This window comes from Vipera ursinii, assembly GCF_947247035.1.
Source record: "Vipera ursinii genome assembly, chromosome: 3".
Classification (NCBI taxonomy): domain Eukaryota; kingdom Metazoa; phylum Chordata; class Lepidosauria; order Squamata; family Viperidae; genus Vipera; species Vipera ursinii.
Genome location: NC_139516.1, coordinates 144,246,792 through 144,265,828, shown reverse-complemented (window position 1 = coordinate 144,265,828; position 19,037 = coordinate 144,246,792). Strand labels below are relative to the sequence as shown.

General features: G+C 43.9%; 2 long non-coding RNA genes across 4 annotated transcripts in view; one reads left to right on the top strand and one right to left on the bottom strand.

The window, feature by feature from the left end:
- The first annotated feature begins 2,665 nt into the window (after window positions 1-2,665).
- Window positions 2,666-17,651, top strand: LOC310638696. 3 transcript variants are annotated; one of them, XR_014492160.1, is made up of 4 exons: window positions 2,666-2,800; window positions 12,506-12,766; window positions 16,377-16,515; window positions 17,201-17,651. It is a non-coding gene; the product is annotated as an uncharacterized lncRNA (long non-coding RNA). The 3 variants fall into 3 exon arrangements; XR_014492159.1 differs by having other exon boundaries at window positions 12,506-12,688; window positions 16,377-17,651; XR_014492161.1 differs by having other exon boundaries at window positions 16,377-17,651.
- The window catches only part of LOC310638695, a 31,707-nt gene continuing 25,446 nt past the window's right edge, over window positions 12,777-19,037 (bottom strand). Inside the window, exon 4 of the long non-coding RNA XR_014492158.1 lies at window positions 12,777-14,415. This is a non-coding gene — a long non-coding RNA (uncharacterized lncRNA). The remainder of the gene's footprint in view (window positions 14,416-19,037) is intronic.

The window sequence follows — 19,037 nt, the reverse complement described above, 5'->3', positions numbered from 1 at the left end:
AACCTGGGGATGGAAATTATGGCTTTGGCTCAATTCTAGGTCATACTGTATGATGGCATAGTATTTCTACCACCTATCACCTATGAACGTTCTCAAATTTGCCTGATTTGAAGAACAGAACCTAACATTCACATTATATAGTCAGTCCTCTGCTTATGACCACAACTGAGCCCAAAATGTCCACTGTTAAGCAAGACAGTTGTTAATGTGAATCACTGCACTTGTTTAGTAACACAGTTGTTAAGTGAATCTGGCTTCTCCACTGAATTTCCCTGTCAGAAGGTTGCAAGAAGGATCACATGACCTGAGGACACCGCAATCATCATATATATGAACCAGTTGCCAAGTGTCCGAATTTTGATCACCTGACCACTGAGGATGCTGCAACTGGCACATGAAAAAGTCATTTTTTTCACTGCTGTTGTAACCTTGAACAGCCACTAAACAAATGGTTGTAAGTTAAGGACTGCCTGTATTGTAATATACAAACTGAGTTAGCTGTAGGGTGGTGACTCATAGATAGTCCTCAATTTACAAGAGTTTGTTTAGTAAGTGTTCAAAGTTACAATGGCACTGAAAAAATGACTTTATGACCATTTTTCACACTTTGCACGACCTTTGTAGCATCTTCATGATCAAAATTTGAGACGCCTGACAACAGACTCGTGTTTATGATGCTTGCAGTGTCCCAGGGTCACGTGGTCCCCTTGTGACCTTCTGACAAGCAAAGTCAATGGGGAAGCCAGATACACTTAAAAACTGTGTTATTAATTTAACTACTGCAGTGATTCACTTACCAATTGTGGCAAAAAGGTTGTAAGATGGAGCAAAGCTCATTTAAACAACTGCCTCACTTACCAACAGAAATTTTGGGCTCAACTGTGGTCATGAGGACCACCTGTATTGTACTCCCAGGAACTCCCAAGACAAATGGAAAAAGGGAGGACATGGACCAGCATGGCACTTTCTCAGTATCAACCTACCTTCAGCATTTAGTGCTGCAAGCTAATATGTGTATGTCTGAATTAGTGTTAATCTCTCAATTCAGTCACTGACTAAACCATGGGGGAGGGGGGAAGAGGGAAGGTGCAAGCAATGAGAAAAAATTGATTTGTTCAAGGAAAATTGCTGTAGGTAACCTACCATATGCCAGATATTTTTAGACTACTCCCCCCCCCCACCTTTGCTATAGGCCATGAAGGGATTGGAAGTCCAAAACATCTGGAAAGCATCAGGTTGCCTGCTGCTGATATAGCATACAATATTTTGAAAGGAGGTGGATTAAGGAGGGTTATGCATGCTATGAAATTAAGATACGCACCCTCCATGGGAAGGGAAGTTTCAGCACAAAAACATAAATGATGGCGGTTTTTTCTACCAGAAGAATGCCGTGTAATTGCAAAACATGCCAATCCGAGGGACTAATACAAGGCAGCACAAAACGAGAAAGAAAAAGAAAGTTAGGTTTTGTGCAACTCTGCCTGTTTCACAGCAAAGGCCAGCTTCTGCTGTCTTCTATTGTGGAAACCACCTTGACAATCAGTAACATGCAACTGGAGCTGCCAGCTCCATAGGACAAGGCTCCAATATTTCTGTGCAAAAAAAACCCCCAGATATTTGAACAGGTGTAGCTTATTGTGCAAACACATTTGCTGAAATTCTCAACCCTGAAAACCGTCAAGGAGTCCTTGACGTCTTGTGTCTAGCCACCTAACTCATGGAAAAAGACAGCCCCGGACAGTTCATGATGTCACTGCAAACAATCTGCCGTAAACTTAACTAGACTCTGCCCCGGTGCCAACTGCACCACTGCAAGAACCAGAAATAACCGCGTTAACAATAAGGCACAACTCTCGTCTCCCACGACACACGAAATTTACATACTTTATATTAACAAGAAATTCAGCATTTATTCCTGGCTTCTAACTAGGGCAGGGGTCGGCAACCTCGGCTCTTTTATGACTCGTGGACTTCAACTCCCAGAATTCCTGAGCCAGCTGGCTCAGGAATTCTGGGAGTTGAAGTCCACGAGTCATAAAAGAGCCGAGGTTGCCGACCCCTGGACTAGGGAATAAAGCTATTTTACATATGGAAGGCATCGGCGATGATTTTTTTTTTTTAAAAAAAGGCTTAGTATTTCCTTTGAAGCTACGCAGCACAGCGGGATTATCCTTAATAAGTCGTCTTCCTAAAGCTCACGGGTACACTTTCGGCAATCGTTGGAAGTTTTTCTTTGTTTTTTTGAAAAAAAAACAACAAACATCCTGGCGACCCTTCTCGTCGGAACTGCCATTCCGTGTAGCAGGACCTTTCCGGTCTTTTTAGCACCAAGGCAGGCAAAGCAAAAAACGTTAACACCAAAAAAGAAAATGAAAAAATAATAATAATAATAATAATCAAGGGACGCTTTCCCCAAATCCCATTGCTTTGCCGGCGAAAGCGCAGATACTAATCTACCCCGCCTCGGCGAGCAGTTGTTCAAGGAGGGACAGGTTGTCCTGCAGAAAACCGAGGCTCCCTCCTCATGATTTCTGCTGCCGCGGCGCGGTGCCGTCCGTCTCCCTACCTCGCCGAAGGATAGCGAGGTGCGCTGGCGTTTCAAGCAGGGCCCTCCCGCCGCCGCTCGCGCTCGCTAGCTAGGCCGATGAGGAAACGGGATTCCCAGCAGCTGCAGCTCCGGCTCGCGCCGCCTCCCCGCTTAAAGCTTCGTCGCGCGCCTCGTTCGCGCCGGGCCGTTCAAGCGCCGCCGCCGCCCAGCCCAAAGGCGGGAAAAGAGGAGAACGGCTCCCGCGGGAAGCTGGTGAGCGCCTCAGTCACAATCCAGCTTGCGGACGGCAGAACCATTTTTTTTTTTTTGCGCGCGCGCGTGCGGGTCGCAGCGCGCGAAGGCTCTTCTTCTCCTGCAAAACGGCGCTCTCGGGATGGTTTGCCCGCGACGAGGCGGCGGTGGGAAACGCGAAGGCAGAAAAAGCCGAGGAAGGCAGACACGGCTTGTTTGGGGGGGGGGCGGGGGAGGGAAAGGAGGTGGAAGGCTGGCGTACACGCCGCCCACGCCCGAAGCGATCATTCGAGGCGGGAGCGGCGGCCCCAAGCACGGCAGACCGGACTGCAAACTTTTTTTATTTTTAAATTATTTTTAACGTTCGTAGCGTGTCCTAAAAGCGGACGTTAGAAGGGGACCGCGGAGGTCTTCGACTCCCGCTATTTCAGGCAAAGGGACGTCCCAGTTTCTTCTTTAAAAACTTCCCGGGTTGGAGCCTTCACGAAAGTTCTGGAGGCAAAGTCATCCCGCCGATGAATTGTTCTAACCGTCAGGAAATTTTTCTCCTTCGTTCTTCAGTGGCTTTCTCTCCTTGGGTTAGTTTCCATCCGTTGCTTCTTGTCCTGCCTTCGGGCGCTCTGGAGAATAGCTCGACTCCCTCTTCTTTGTGGCAGCCCCCTGAGATATTGAAAGACTGCTGTCACGTCACCCCTGGTCCTTGCTTGTTGTTGTTAGTTGCGAAGTCGTGTCCGACCCGTCGCGACCCTATGGACAATGTTCCTCCAGGCCTTCCTGTCCTCTACCATCTTCTGGAGTCCATCTAAGCTCACGCCTACAGCTTCAGTGACTCCATCCAGCCACCTCATTCTCTGTCGTCCCTTTCTTCTATTGCCCTCAATCTTTCCCAGCATTAGGCTCTTGCTAGACAAACCCAATTCCGGCAACCGTTCTTGATATGTTTTAGCCTCCAAGTTCATGAATTCGGTATTCAGGAGACTGACCTACCTATCCACGGGACGGAACTCGTCCCCGTTTCGGGGGGGTCTTGCTCCCCAGGATGTGGTTTTTTTTTTTTATGGGTTGCCGCGCTTTGCAGCTTGACCCCCTTCGCCCGTATTCTTCCCGCGAAGGAGACGCGCGGGAGTTTCCCACCTAGTTGGCTTTTGGAGAAGCGCGGGAGTACTAACTCCTGAGAGAAATCTCTCTCCAAGTTGTAGGGGTTTCGGCCTCGCCGTGCGGATGCGTCCAGCGCAATTTTGAGAAGGGAATCTCCCCGTCGCTTCTAATGGGAAGTGCTATAACTTGACTTTGCGAGCGGCTGCAGGATTGCAGAACACTCGTGGTTGTGCAAAGCGCACAACCACTAGCTCTGGCAATCCCCCTCCCGGGGATGTTGGGTCTTCTAAACCAGCGTTTTCCAACCTTAGGAACTTGAAGATGCGTGGACTTCAACTCCCAGAATTCCCCAGCCAGCGTAGCTGGCTGGGGAATTCTGGGAGTTGAAGTCCACGCATCTTCAAGTTCCTAAGGTTGGGAAACGCTGTTCTAAACAGCTGCATGACAGGCAGAAATTAAACGGCTGCTGTTCGCCTCCCCACCCTAATTAGTGCATTTCCATGTTGGGAAATCTTCAGCTGCTAAAATTCTCTCATACAACTGCTGGTGGCTCAGGAACTCCGCCAGATAATAAAATGAGCCCCATTTGTTTGCCAATTCTGCCTCGATCGTTTTCTTCTTCTTTTTTTTTTTTTGCAATGCGTTTGCCGGATTTGAGAGCGAATTCAAGCGCTGGGGCGTTATAAAATGAAATAATGGTTTCAAGAGTTCCTGTATATGCCTATATGCTAAACGCATTTCTCGGGGCATGATCAGATCCTATCCGTACTGGTTTGACGAGCGGTCAGATTTTTATAGCCTAAAGGACGAGACTTCCAGGCATCTTTCGGTTTCAAAATAAAGTAACGTCGTTGCCAAAGTTTTGCTTTTGCTTTTGCAGAAGCCTTATGGGAAATCACCAGCCTCAAGCAGGATGATCTTTTAATTTCAGCTTGCTAGGGGTATTTTATAAAAAATAAAATAAAAGGAAATGTATAGTTTTACCAGATACTGCTAATTGCTGATCTGCCCTTTTTGAGGTGGGTTGTTACAGCAGCACAGAACAAAGTGACTTATGACTGATCGTTGCAGCATCGCCACAATCAAATAGGATTTGATTGGTATAGGTAGGGCATAGGGCAGGGGTAGGCAACCTTGGCTCTTTTATGACTCCTGGACGGGTGTTGAAATCCATGAGTCATAAAAGAGCCAAGGTTGCCTACCCCTGCATAGGGTTTTCTGCCTGAGCAGGGGGTTGGACTAGAAGACCTCCAAGGTCCCTTCCAACTACTAGTACTACTATTATTATTAATCATCATCAAAATCAAATTTTGGGTGCTTGATAACTAGGTTATATTTGTGATGGGTGCAGTGTCCTTCGGTCATGTGATTTACCTTTTGCGACCTGAAAAGGAAAGTCAGTGAGGAAGCCAGATTAACTTTACAACCATGTTACTAACTTAACTGCAGTGGTTCCCTTAACAACTGTCGCAAGCAAGGTCGTAAAATGGGGCAAAACTCATTTAACTCTCCCACTTTGCAACAGAAATTTTGGGCTCAATTGTGATTTTAAGTCGAAGACTACCTGCATTTTAGAGATGGGGGCAGCTCAGGCAGCCATTTCTTTATAGCCAATATATGAACTTATGTTCAATATCTTGCCCCAAATGCAACAGGCTCTGTATAGATCAGGGCTTTTCAACCTTTTCACCCATTGTACCACTTTTAGGATATGGCAACATCCAAGTACCACCAGTCGCCTAGCAAGGTGTCAAAGACTTGATGACAAAAAAAAAGGAAAAAAGTGATGAAGTACAGGTAGTCCTCGACTTACAACAGTTTGCTTAGTGACTGTTTGAAGTTACAATGGCACTGAAAAAAGTGCCCCCCAAGCCACAGCCAAGCAAGACACCTGCCTGCCCACCCAGCGGCACTCTTCCTCCTGTCTGAGGTTTTCATTGTTGTGAACATTTCTGTTGAGGATTGGTAGCAGGGGTGGGGTGGGATGTTTGGTTTTTATCCCCCCTCCCCGGTCTGCTGGGTGGTTGCAGCAGGTTTTGGTCACTTCACATGACCCTAGGACACTGAGACCATCATAAATATGAATCAGTTGCCAAGCATCTGAATGTAAATCACAAGACCCTGGAGATGCTGCAGCATTCCAGTTGATCGGCGCTTCTTCTGGGCTCAGCAGAAGCGCCAGGATCAGTGCTGAGCTCCAGCTGTAGCCTGGCGCTGATCCTGGTGCTTCCGCTCAGCCCTGACAGCCCTGCAGCTCCAGCCATCTCTCGCTCAGGCTTGTGTGGTGCTGCCACCGGTTCAGCTCATTCCCCTCCCGTTACCACTTTTCTAGGATGGTCGCCTACCACCTGCCAGGTGCCAATGTACCACAGGTGGTACCCATACCACTGGTTGAAAAGCCGTGGTATAGATAATAGCAAAATAAAACACAATACAAAAAAAAAAAGCCACATAACCAGCACTGAGAAACAGCTAAGGAACCAAACTCACTTAAGCAAGATATTTTTAACTTCTTTGCTAATGGAGGGAGGGAGAATTTCAGGGTGGAGGGAGCCACCACTAATAAGGCCTGTCGTCTGGTTCACATCACCTGAACCTGTCAAGGATGCCCCAATTAGATCATCACTAGATGTTCAGACCCGTTAGGCCAGGCATGTCAAACCCGCAATGTCGCATGACACATTGGGACTTTTTTTCCCATTGCCGGCAATGGGGTAGGCGCGGTTTTGGTGCGATGTATCCAGCCCGCGGGCCAGTAGTTTGATATGCCTGCGTTAGGCCAACCTTATCCTGGTAAAATGCTGCTTGATATATCCCACTGCAGTGCTTTGGATGTCGTTTCAAGGAAAAGGTTTCCTCCAAAATGGAATATTCAGATAATTACTGTATGGAACTTACATAGTTACTCTTTTCTCCATCATTATTAACATGGCATTTAACATTTTTGAAGGCCTGAAGACTACAAAGTGGGTGGGGTACTTACTACTGGACAGGCCCAGATTTTGGGGGAAAAGAATTGAGGGGTGTTATTTATTTATTTCAATGTTTATTATGAGAGTTACACTACAGTTTTTATTGCTGAACTAAACTGAGTGTCCCAACACCAGCTTGGTAGCAGACCTTCTCAAAGGTGATCCATCACCACTATATCTTACCTTGGAAAGGTTCATGAACTACATGAAATACCGGACATCCTTGTATTTCACAAGGCTGTGAAGTGCTTCCTATCCGAATACTGTATGCCTTTAACCTGGATTGATAATGGACTATTACTGATTATATAACAGTCATTATGATAATAACTATTACATATAATGCTTTTGAGGGACGCGGTGGCTCAGTGGGTTAGGACGCTGAGCTTGTCGATCAGAAGGTCGGCAGTTTGGCGGGTTGAATCCCGAGTGCCGCGTAACAGAGTACCTGTTACTCGTCCCAGCTTCTGTCAACCTAGCAGTTCAGAAGCACGTAAAAATGCAAGTAGAAAAATAGGGACCACTACGGTGGGAAGGTAACAGCGTTCCGTGTGCCTTTGGTGTCTAGTCATGCCGGCCACATGACCACGGAAGCATCCTCGGACAAGCGCTGGCTCTTCGGCTTTGAAATGGAGATGAGCACCGGCCCCTAGAGTTGGAAACGACTAGCACGACTAGCACGCACGTGCGGAGGAACCTTTACCTTTACCTTTTATAATGCTTTTACTGTATGCTGCCCAGAATCTCAGTTGACTGAGGCAATTGATTAAAATTGTAGCTAATAAGATAGGAAATTGTGAGTTTGAGCTTGGTGAACAATATCTGGCACCAGAGGTGCAGGTTACCTGCTGCTACTCTAGAGTAAAAATGCAGTAGCTTGATCAATATGTTAGGGTAAAGAACTCGTCTCTTATTTTACAAACATTTCTGTGTGCATGAGCTGTCTTACAACTGTGTGCCCAGAAGTATAGAAATTTTAAAAATACTTGGGACTTTTGAGCTGGAAAGAGAAATATGCAGGAATACATACAAATTAAAGGATCCACGCTCAGTGGTGGGATTCAAATATGTAAACAAGCGGTTTTCTGTGTGGATGCCGCTTCCAGAGGTCTGGTCTGAGCCTGGGCAACAAAAAATTAGCTACCAGTTCTGCTGAAGTGGTGCGAACTGGCTGAATCCCACCACTGTCCACGCTGTATATTGTGGTGGACATTTATGTAACATTTATGCCACTTGACTTGGTGTAAAAACATACAGGTAGTCCTTGACTTACGACCATTCATTTCCTGACCCTTTCAATGTTACAGTGACATGAAAAAAAGTGACGACCTTTTTCACACATGATTGTTGTAGCATCCCCATGGCCACATGATCAAAATTTGGACACTTGGCAACAGGCACGTATCTATGACAGTTGTACTGTCCCAGGGTCATGTGATCTGACAAACTCAATGGGGGAAGCCAGATTTGCTTAACGGCACGCTTCACTTAACAACTGCAATCATTTCTTTAACTGTGGCAACAAAAAAAAGTTGCAAAACGGGGCCCAATGCTCTTAACATCTATCTTGTTTAGCAGCAGAAATTTTGGGCTCAGTTGTGATCGTAAGTCGAGGACTACCTGTATTGCATGGAGGTTTTCCATCCCCTCCCATCTTCGGTGGGGTGCAAGGTGATTTGCATTTGTACAGTGTCTACAGCAGGGGTGTCAAACTCAATTTCATTGAGGGCCGCATCAGCATTGCGGTTGCCCTCAGGGGGCCGGGTGGGTATGGTCAGGGTGGGCGTGGCCTACTGGGTGGGCGTGGCTAGAGTGTGTATGGCCTACTGGGTGGGCATGGCCAGCTCTACATCATTTGCATCAAGGGTGCCTATGGGGGCCTGGGGAGGAGTGGGACAGATCTGAGGGTCTCTGGCAGAAGGAGGCTCTCTGGGCCAGGGCCAAGGCAGTGGGTGCCGTTCCCTCACTGTTTCCAGGATGGCTTCGCGGTCCACATGAAACCACTTTGCGGGCCGGATCCGGCCCCCGGGCCTTGTGTTTGACATGTCTGGTCTACAGGATCTACACTACTGCCTGACAGTTCAGACCTGCTTGTGTAATTTGTCCTCGCTATGCAGCATGTTCTGAAATGAATTGTAGCTGGAGAAGGAACTCCAGCTAAGAGGCAGCTCCACAGTTGAGAAGCAGAGGGCTTATGTACATGCGCCACATTTTGATCTCCTACTCAGAAAGGACGCTCCTACAGAGTGGACTGGCTCCTTCCTGAAAGAGGAGGAGGGAAAAGGAGAAAAGAAGAAAGTGGGTCAGGAATGCAACTAGCCTCTATCCACCTCCCCACTTGGTTTTAGAGACAGGCAGCTGCACTGCCTTCCCGGTTGGAAAGCAGGCCTTATGCTGCTGATGTTTCTCACCAGCTAAGGCTCCCTGATGGTTACTAAGGGATACTAAGGGATGTGTTTCCTTGTGACTTGCGGGGGGGGGGGGAGGGATGACCTTTTTTTTTTTTTGATGCAACCCATGACCTTAGTTGATTTTTTTTTTCTAAACTGAGCGGAGGAAATCTTAAACAGGATGGAAACAGCAACCTTCTGTTCAGAAGGCCATAAGCCTGAGCATGTGAATGGTCCTTGCAGTTTTTAATTTTTTTCCCCCCTGGACTTTTCTGTTCTTGATCGGCAAATCTGAAAATAGTTTGCCTTGGAAAAAATAGTGGTTTTTGCGCCCTGTACTTAAGCTTCAGAATTGGCCAGTTGGATAAGTTTCCACTTGGGTCCTTGAACATTTTTTTTTACCAACTAGGCAACTTTGACTTCTAGCTTGTGCTTAGCATTCATCCTTATAGTCTCAGCAGGGCTCAGGTTACCAGAGAGTATTTTATAGTACTTTGTTGTTGTTGTTAGCTGCGAAGTCGTGTGTCCGACCCATCGCGACCCTACGGGCAATGTTCCTCCAGGCCTTCCTCTCCTCTACCATCTTCTTATAGTAGTTTACACTCTTTTATCTTATATATGCCTTTTATATATCGTTTATATCTTGATGCCTTCTTTTATTGAATATATTCCTTCTCTCTGTCTTATGCTGCTCTATGACTATGTTAAAGATAAATTTCAGTTGGTTAGCATGGGCATCTGCAGGCAGGGAGACATCAACTGTGTTGAAACCAAAATAACTGAACCTTGCCCTTTTATGTGAGTGTGATGCCACTGCCAAAGGGGTGTGTGTCTTTGATTGCCTGATCCTGCCTATTCTCTTGATGTTGCTGACCCCCACCTTTTGTGTGTTCATGAGGAAAATAAACCAAACATAATGCATGATCTGACAATTCTGTTTTGTTGTTTTACATTCCTTGGTTTGGGGATTTTCGGATGCTGCCCTAAATCGGAATGTGGTTTAACTTTAAAAATCCAAAGTACAAGAGGCTTTACTGCCTAAAATTGCCCTGCAACTCTATTAGTTTTTATATCCAACTAGACAACATATGAGCCATTGGGTCACCATTTCAGAGATTATTCTCTTACCTAAGCAGAGAAACAGAATGACCATGGGTGGGCAAAAAAAAAATATCAGTGGAAGCGGGAACAACCTTTGATTTCCTGTTGGCTTCCCCACTGAATTTTTTGTAGGATGCCAGCAGGTAAATATTTCTTCCCTCCCTCTTCCTTTCCTCCCTCTTCCTTCTCTCCTTTCCTCTCTCCTCCTTCATTCCTTCTCCTTGCTGTGGAGGTCAGGGAAGATGCACAAGAGGTCAGGAGAGGTGCATGGGGGTGCATAAGAGGGTCGTGAAGAGTATCTGGGGGTGTGATGTGAGTTGGGTATAATGCACATGAGTGCATGAAAGGTGCTACAGGGTTGGGGAGAGTTCATGTGAATGGGTGGGGTTTCATGAGGAATGCTGTACAGGTTGGGCTGAGCGCACAGGTGTGTGCAGGGGTACCATGTAAGTCAGGAAGGGTGTATGGGGTGAGATGCAGTCTAGGAAAGATGCTTGAGAGATGCCATGAGCATTGTGGAGGGTGAAAGGAGTGCATCCGTTAAGGTTACAATCAAAGTGACATGAGAATTTAGTAATATATAAGATTCATCCAATACAGAGGTAAAAGGATCATATAATCATTAACATGTTTTCATTTCCCATATGGTTTGTTTAACCATGGCTTACTAAAATAGATTCCAATTGTCTCAGTTTGTACAACACATCAAACTAAATGTCTTCTGCATAATTTATTGTTGAAATTTATGGACAATGTTTTCAGGTGCCCAATATAGCAGAACATTTTTTTTATTGCATTGTTCCATTAGAACCCAACCTTTATGTTTTTAGGAAAGTGCTAAAGACAAAGTAAATGAACTGCAATGTTTCTGCAATGTCATATAATCTAATACAATAGCTGGATTCTCTAGGCTAAATTAAGATTATGGGTAATGCTAATCTGTTTGACAAGTTCAATTAGATTTCTCCAAGCTTGAGAGAATCAAATCTTTTTGCAGCTGAGGGGGCTACACTTTTTTAATCGAATGGGATATTTTTGGTGCCACGTAACAGAGTGAGCGCCTGTTACTCGTCCCAGCTTCTGCCAACCTAGCAGTTCGAAAGCATGTAAAAATGCAAGTAGAAAAATAGGGACCACTACGGTGGGAAGGTAACAGCGTTCTGTGTGCCTTTGGTGTCTAGTCATGCCGGCCACATGACCATGGAGACGTCCTCGGACAAGTGCTGGCTCTTCGGCTTTGAAACGGAGATGAGCACCAGCCCCTAGAGTTGGAAACGACTAGCACGCATGTGCGAGGGAACCTTTACCTTTACCTTTTAAGGGCCAAAAGGAGAATGGCAGTAAAATGCAACATCATTGGAGGATACCGAATTTCCATTTTGGGAAGATTTGAGACTTTTAAAAATGTTAAAAAGAACCTCTTAAGCTCACTTCTGTATTTATCCATTTTATGTGATTCCCTCCCTTCTTAGCATTCAGTGATTGTGTCATAATTTGCTATAAGTTTCCAGGGTCCAGACCTTATGAGCTGCCAAAAGTTGGCTTCAAACCAAAACACTCTGTTTTGGTTTCATCTATCCACAGAACGTTCTTCCAATAGCCAATTGGCTTATCAAACTGTAGATGGGCAGAAACGTTCTTTTTGGAAAGTAGTGGCTTTCTCCTCCTATTCTTGTGCATATTTATTCAAAAGTAATGCTGACAATTTTTTGGGTTCTTATTTGCAGTTGTGCAAACTGAAGGAAGCAGGTCGTATTTGAAACCCATAATTGAGTATATTCCCATCATGGTTTTTCTTCTGCTACTTTGCCTCAAACAAAAAAAAATCAAGTTACCAGGCAGGCAGGTAAGCAGGTAGCCTGTTTGTATCTTAAAAGGATTGACACTGTCTGCCTGGTTCAGATTCCAAGGCAGGCTCTCTGAGATGCTTCCAGATATAGATAGAGATCACACCTGCACAACAGGTTTGAAGGCAGACACTAGAAAGATGTGACAGTGGTCCAGATAGCAGGATATGAACGATTGTGCAGTAAAGAGTTTCTGATCGCATTAAAAATGGGCAGATCATTGTTCTAAAGCTTAAACAGAGATGTGTCATTCTTTTGAATCCGAACTTCATAAACAGAAAATGGAAGGAAGGATTATTTTGTCTTTTTGTTTCCCAGAACTACTTCAACGAACTCCTGCCTATCGGTCTTGAAAAGATGTGTTGAAACCAGTTAGACTGCTTTTTCGTAACACCCATCTGGCTAGAGGGCCTTGAGAAAGGAGTTGTGTAACACTGCTGAAGTTCTGAGACCTGAAAATTTCATACGCAAATGATGTTCACCCACCATGATTCCTTAAAGGTGTTATTATTTCTGACTTCTTTTAAAATAGGCATTGATGTTTTTCAATTCTTCTCTCCAAAAAGGCATTTGATTTGAGTAAGTAAAAACTATAGACTGAAATTATGCTTGAAGGCAGTTTTTCACAAGAAAAGGATACTTCCGTTTTTAAGATCCAATGTGAAATCATACTTAGACAACTATTTCAATTATAACAATAATTCTATAATTTGCAAAATTTCAGACAGAGCGCTAACAATGTGTTACAAACTATTTGCTGTCAGGAATATGCCTGAATTAGTTTGCAGTCTTCACTCTTCACATGTTCTCTATCCCTCATTTCCTAATCTAGTCAAGCCACTGTTAACAATATATTTTGGTTATTTGCCATATGGATGATGTGGAGGCAAATATTAGCATCTGAAAGCCCAGTGCTTGGTGTACAGGAACAGACAAGTTAAAACTCTGCTTCTTATCTAAAGATTGATTCTAGCCTGTTTGTGGTTTGAAATCCTTCTATAAAATTTTGTTCTTTTTCTTTCACTTGGGAGCACTGGTGCAAACTACTGCACTCTTTGGAACTGCCTCTCCCTAGGGTCAATCAGCCTAAGGACAACAGAAAGATAAAATTCCCCAAGCCAGATTTGTAGGCTCAATGACGAATACTTCAAAGGTAACTTCCAGAGTCATATGCAGACTGCTTCAATACAGTTGGTATCCTGTAAACCAAGTGGGAATCTTGCAAATAGCCAGCTAGCTGGCCATTATGGCACTCTGAAGCCCAACATTTTCAGAAAGGTGTTAGGCTGGAAAAGGTTGTCATGCCTTCTTGGTGATGACCACTGTACCCATATGAAACAGTGGTTCTGATCAGCTTCAGCGCTGTCTAAGAAAATGCATTAATCCTCTTTTCATGAATTGGGAAGCTTATAATGGACAGAGAGATACAGCTTAGTGGGAGGGAATGGCACTTTGATTAATGAGGTTGGTGGGTAACCTTGGCCAGACACAATTTTTCAAGCAAACCAGATTTTACACTTCACACATTGCAGTGGATGGAAAGAGAAAAACAATACAAATGTGATTAAGCCACACAAACAACATTAAAATCGGTCAGAATTGAACTCCTGGCTGTGAGCAGAGTTAGCCTGCGATGCTGCATTCTAACCACTGCACCACCACGGCTCCTTCTATTATTCATTATTATCAATAATAATGTGGTTTTTAGCGAAAGCAACTTCCCAAAATAAAAAAAATCGTATTCCTGAAGCAATCATATACAGTAGTTATGTTCACACCCCTCATTTATTTATGCTTTCATGCCGGTTCAATCTTGCAGCATAAGGGAAAAAACATGCTTGGCAGCCGTAAAAGGAAAGTAATTCAAGGCCAAAGATGCTTTATTTATTATCCATATTTCCAGTACTTTTTGCTCTACGAATTGTCTTGACATCATTGATGGATCACCACTTTGGTAATCGGAGTCTTTCAAGCCTATTGGCATCATACCAAGATCCCAAATATATATCAGTTAGTAAGGAATGAGGGTGTATCCCAAATGAAAGTTTGGTATATGTCAAATCCTATGTCCAGAGGATAGCAACTTGGTGCCTCTTGGCACCAGTGTTTGTCCATGTTGATTAATTTAAACATTTTAGAATAGTTATTCATAGAAGAGTGTCTTTGATGCCAGAGGATACACTTTCCAGTACACTCTGCCAGATTAAAATCCTTCCAGGTTAAAACAGCTAAAGAAAAGAAGAAATATTAAAATGGATCTTACTCTATGGTAGGCAGTTAGAGAGATAATCCTGTAATTGAAGTGACTTGTTTAAAAAAAAAACGGCATAATAAAAAAAATGCCATTAACATCTTGGCAAGGATTTGGTTCCTCTTAGGTATACATCAATTTTTCTTCCCACTTTTCAAGCTGCAAGACATTTAAAAACATGTTAGGAGGGAGATTCAGATTTGATCCAGAATTTCATGAGAAGTTGACGTGCGACGATCCCACCCTGAAAACCCCTGGTAAATCCTTTTTTTAGAGTTCATAAGCAAAAAACAAAACTAAACAAAAACACTAATTTAGTCCAATTTGTTCGGTTTATATGTTAATTTAATACTCATAAGGTTGCAAATAAGGTTTGGGGGAAAGAAAGAAGTACTAAGATGTGAATGTAATGCTAGACTGTACACCAAAAAATGTGGAATTCATTAAAGCATGAAGATCTTTGAATTTACTGAGTATGAGCAATAGTAAGAAAATTGTTCTACTTGCTGTAAAGACTAATGCACTTGATTTAAAATCTTGGATGGGAATATGTGTACACTCTCAACCTATAAACTGACTTTCTACTGATGCTTATAAAATGTGTTGAAATATGTTTGTGCAGTAAAGATTTAATGTTTAAGAGACAAATGCCTTGGTAGTGTATAGTAGTGGTTAGAGCATCACCTTTGATGCCGGTTCAAATCCCAGCTGGTACCTATTTTACCAGTAGTGGTTCCTGGGAAAAGACCCCTTAATGTTTCACCTGCCTACCTCGACCACCTGCTGCCGGCGTCGACTCCCCTCCGCCCTGTGCATTCCCACAGAGAGGGCCTCCTCAGGGTGCCTCCGGTCAGAGAATGCCGGCTGGTGGCCCCCAGGGGGAGGGCCTTCTCTGTGGGCGCCCCGGCTTTGTGGAATCAACTGCCGGTTGAGCTCCGGATGGCACCAGATCTTCGCTCCTTCCGGCGCGGGTTAAAGACCCATTTATTCGAACAAGCTGGCCTGGCCTGATGGGGAGTTAGGGTTTTAATGTTTGTATATTTGATCGTTTTAACTTGGGCAATAATTTAATCCTTTTTTTAACTTTTGTACTTTTGTATTTTATTCATATGCCCTGTTCACCGCCCTGAGTCCTTCGGGAGAAGGGCGGTATAAAAATTCAATAAACTTAAACTTAAACTTAAAATATGAGAGTAACACGAACTAGAAGAAGAGTCATGCCAGTTTGGACATCCTCCAGATTAACAAGGAACCAAGGCTGCTGATGATAAGTGGGCTACTGGAGAAAACCATACGTGGACAAGACAAGTCAAGCTAAGCTGGAACTGTTGGAATGCTATTACAATAGCAGACCTAACGAGAGGACATATATGAAGCATATAAGGTACCTATAGATCAGGGGTGTCAAACTCAATTTCATTGAGGGCCGCATCAGCATTGCGGTTGCCCTCAGGGGGCCGGGTGGGTGTGGCCTGGGTGGGTGTGGCCTACTGAGTGGGCGTGGCTAGAGTGCATATGGCCTACTGGGTGGGCGTGGCCAGCTCTACATCGTTCGCATCAAGGGTGCCTATGGGGGCCTGGGCAGGAGTGGGACAGATCTGAGGGTCTCTGGCAGAAGGAGGGTCTCTGGGCCAGGGCGAAGGCAGTGGGGGCCGTTCCCTCACTGTTTCCAGGATGGCTTCACGGGCCACATGAAACCACTTCACAGGCCGGATCCGGCCCCCGGGCCTTGTGTTTGACATGTCTGCTATAGATGGACAGAAGATCTGTACCCACACTAAATGAGAAACAGCTAGTTACCAAATGTTTCCACATAGTAAAGAGGAAGCTGCTATCCCAAATGGAGACAGACCAACTACACATTCCATTCTATTAAGTATGTACGTATGCATGCATGCATGTATGTTCTAACATATCCTTTCTTTTCTTGGGATCTAGAAATGGAGTGGTGAAAGTCACAAGTTCCCACAATCCAGCAGAGTACGCAGAGTGACTGGCATGGTATTTGACATAATTAATACTTCATTTGGAAGCAAGATTTCATACGGGCCATAGTCACAGGGAACCTTAAAAAAAGGTAATTTAAGAAACATGAAGCTTATTTTCAGACATCACTGTTATTTTTTAAATTTGGGCACAATTTAAAATTTTCAAGAAAGTCACAGTTCCTGGAATATATCCATTAACATAGAAGCCTCTTAGTCAACTCTGTGTTTGTGTGTGTGGTCACTCCTGATTCCTAGTTACTGCCTAGACTAGTACCTGCAGTTTATACAGGTAATCCTCAACTTATGATCGCAATTGAGCCCAACATTTCTGTTGTTAATTGAGACATTTGTTAAGTGAGTTTTGCCCCACTTTACAACTATTCTTGCCATAATTGTTGAGTGAATCACTGCAGTTGATAAGATAGTAACCCGGTTGTTAAGTGAATTTGGCTTCCCCATTGACTTTGTTTGTCAGAAGGTCACATGACCTTGGGAGACACCAACGTTCATAAATATGAACCTGTTGCTAAACGTCTGAATTTCGATCACATGATCATGGGGATGCTATAAAAGTTGTAACTGAAAAATGGTCATGTCACTGGTTGTAACTTTGAACAATCACTAAATGAACTATTGTAAGTCAAGGACTACCTGTATAGTACATGCACGCGCGCGCACACACACACACACACACACACACACCTTGCCAGAAAGGATTTGTTTGGGGGAAAGTATTTGAAAGTGATTAAAAAAATATTTATTTCTTCAATGTAGGCTGAAGAAAGTAGAGAACTGCAGACAGAATGGACAATGCCCAGCTAAATCCAAAAAATGCCACAAACTGTAAGAGGCAGGAAAACATTTCATGGCCCTTTGTCACCATGTAAAATAAATTGTCATTATGAATATAACTTGAACATACGCCTCAGCAAAATAAATATTTAGATTCCCAATTGGTTTATTCATAAAACAAAAGTACAGTCACGGCCAGGATTGATTATTTTTATGTTCTAAACCCCTATTTATACAGTATCGTTTTGCAAGCACTACCAATATAATTGGCTGGTTTATCTGAGGGTTTTCTTCTTTGCTGTTTGTGATGGGTAAAACATCTTTAGAGGCAGCATCTTGCTCTGTTTAGCAACCACTTTTAAATCATGCCCTTGCATGTGTATTTGAAGAAACCGTAATGTGTCAATTACATCAGGCATATACACATGCTTTGTTTTGTATTGTTATCTACATCCACTTTAAGTTTATTTTATTTAATAGGCAAATGTCTGAGAAAGGATCCATTTGAGAAACACTTATCATTGTATAACTGATGTTTTAACTCACAGTGCATGATTTGGTCAAAGATCCTGAGTTAATTAGGCACTAAAACAAGGAATGTTGAAATCCCAGCATCCCAAGGTAGGAGATGCTGGAGGGTGTTATACACCACATAAATGTTACCGTCCAAATAAGAAACAAGGAAGAAATAAGCTACCCAGGGAGGCCTGTGTAGCACTCACTGATTTTACTGTATAGGAATATTCCAAGAGGTGAAAATCAAAATAAGATTTATCTTTAAGACAATTATTATAGAGGAATACAGAGACCTGAAGAAGGAATTCAATGGCCATTAAACATAATACTAATACTGATGATGATGACAACGACGACGATGACGACGACTTAGGTGAGGGAATAGATTTGGAACTCATCAAATTTGCAGATGACACTAAACTGGCAGGATTAGCCAAAACCCCAGAAGACAAGCTCAGGATCCAAAAAGATCTTGACAAACTTAAACAATGGGCCCTATCCAACAAAATGACTTTTAAAGTGGAGAAAAGCAAAGTTCCACATTTAGGCAGGAAAAAAATCAAAGGTATAAGTACAGATTAGGCGAGACCTGGTTCAAAAACAGTAACTGTGAGAGGGACCTTGGATGATCACTTGAATATGAGCCAGCAGTGTGCAGCAGCTGCCAAAAAAGCTAATACAGTACAATCCTGGGCTGTATAAACAGAGGCATAGAATCAAGATCACATGAAGTATTATTTATTTTATTTAATTTATTTAATTATATTTTTATACCACCCTTCTCCCGAAGGACTCAGGGCGGTGTACAGGGCAACAAATACAAAAACAGGATACAAAAGTTAAAAGCGATTAAATAAATGCCCAAGGTTAAAACAATAATTAAGATATATTTAAAACCCCAACCCTAACCCATCAGACTAGGTCAGACTGCTCAAATAGATACGTTTTTAGATCACGCCGGAAGGAGCGAAGGTCAGGGGCCGTCCGGAGCTCAACCGGCAAGCGGTTCCATAGGTCTGGCGCGCCCGCATAGAACGCTCTCCCCCTGGGGGCCACCAATCGACAATCGGAGGCACCCTGAGGAGGCCCTCTCTGGGGAGCGCACTGGACGGAGGGAAGTTGACGCCGGCCGCAGGTGTTGCCGTAGGTAATCCGGACCCATGCCATGTGGGGCTTTGTAAGTCATCACTAAATTAGTACTGCTTTATAAAATCCTAGTAAGACCACACCTGGAATACTTTGTCTATGTTCTGTTACTAATTGAAGCGTCAGCCATGAACCATATGATGGCAGTTGCATTCCA